This window comes from Sinocyclocheilus rhinocerous, unplaced genomic scaffold (assembly GCF_001515625.1).
Source record: "Sinocyclocheilus rhinocerous isolate Xijiao unplaced genomic scaffold, SAMN03320098_v1.1 scaffold734, whole genome shotgun sequence".
In the NCBI taxonomy this organism is placed as follows: domain Eukaryota; kingdom Metazoa; phylum Chordata; class Actinopteri; order Cypriniformes; family Cyprinidae; genus Sinocyclocheilus; species Sinocyclocheilus rhinocerous.
This window is the reverse complement of record NW_015628321.1, coordinates 337,066-338,373: the sequence shown is the minus strand read 5'-3', so window position 1 is coordinate 338,373 and position 1,308 is coordinate 337,066. Positions and strand designations below refer to the sequence as shown.

The window sequence follows — 1,308 nt, the reverse complement described above, 5'->3', positions numbered from 1 at the left end:
GCAATGAATAGAAAGATCAGCATTTATCTGAAATAAAAAGCTTTTGTAACAAGTTTTTTTGGTGGGGGAAGAAATAATAGAAATTAATACTTTTATTTAGCAAGGATGCTTTAAATTGATCAAAAGTGAAGATAAATACATTTATAATGTTACAAAAGATTTCTATTTCAGATAAATGCTGTTCTTCCGAACTTTCTATTCATCAAAGAAACCTGAAAATATTCTTCTCAGCTGTTTTCAGCATAATAATAGTAATAATAATAAATGTTTTTGAGCAGCAAATCAGAATATCAGAATGATTTCTGAACAAACATTTGACACAGAAGACTGGAGTAATGATGCTGAAATGTTTGAAACTGTTTTAATTTTTGTTTAGGACTGTGGCTGCATCACTGGCATAATTGCACAAGAAAGGCACACGTGTCGTTCAGTTTTGAGTTCGCTGGAAAATCATACTGAGTAAGTGCACAGTATAGTAATTGTACTTTTATTATGCCTAGACTATATGGTAATATTATTTGTGGTTGATAGTGTTAAAATGTAGTTTCTTTGTTATTGGCATTCTGTTTTCTCATGAAGTATGCATACTATACTAAGGTACTGTGGGAAAAAATGCTTACAATTGTTTATAAAATTATTTTAGGACCGAATACACCACTCTTGCCTTCACTTGCATCTCTCACAGGAAGCGGGCGCTCGTTCAGTTTTCAACTCCATTCAGAATCTTAGAGTAAGTGTGCATTCACTATTTTACAGATGTTACTTTCATTTGATTTATTTGCTGTATGGTAAACTATGTTTGCTATGTGGTAATTGTGTTCTTTGTTTCGATAAATTAGTACTAGTATCAGTGAACATCATAATAATGTTAATAATGTAGTTTGTGTAAACAGCATGCTTGCTTTTTTATTTCAGATGTGAGAATAACAGTGTAAAAGAACCTGTTGCAAAGAGAGCCAAAGCAAAGCAGCCCACTTGGTCATGGAAATGGAGATTCCTGCCTGCACAAGAACCTGGACCACAGCTAAGACCATGTGAAGCAGACACTCCCATGAGTTATTTTATGTGATAGTTATATGTATTCTAAATAAACTACAAACAAAAAATATATACATTTATTTTTTCCTCACATTCTTTCTTGTAGCAATTCCCTCTCAGTCACACACCTGACTGAAAGGCTCATTATGCGGGCCTTTGTCTTCTCAGGTGTGAATCACAGCATTATCCATGACCATTCACGCCCCCTCGCATATTCCTTTTCTACACAAAAAGTGTCTTAGAAAATTTTAATCAATATATTGTTTTCTG

At 33.4% G+C, this 1,308-nt stretch overlaps 1 long non-coding RNA gene across 1 annotated transcript; it reads left to right on the top strand.

Annotated features, from left to right (window-relative positions):
- The first annotated feature begins 430 nt into the window (after positions 1 to 430).
- On the top strand, positions 431 to 947 carry LOC107737419 (uncharacterized). The gene is made up of 3 exons (XR_001639796.1): positions 431 to 459; positions 644 to 730; positions 916 to 947. It is a non-coding gene; the product is annotated as an uncharacterized LOC107737419 (long non-coding RNA).
- Positions 948 to 1,308: the final 361 nt, after the last annotated feature.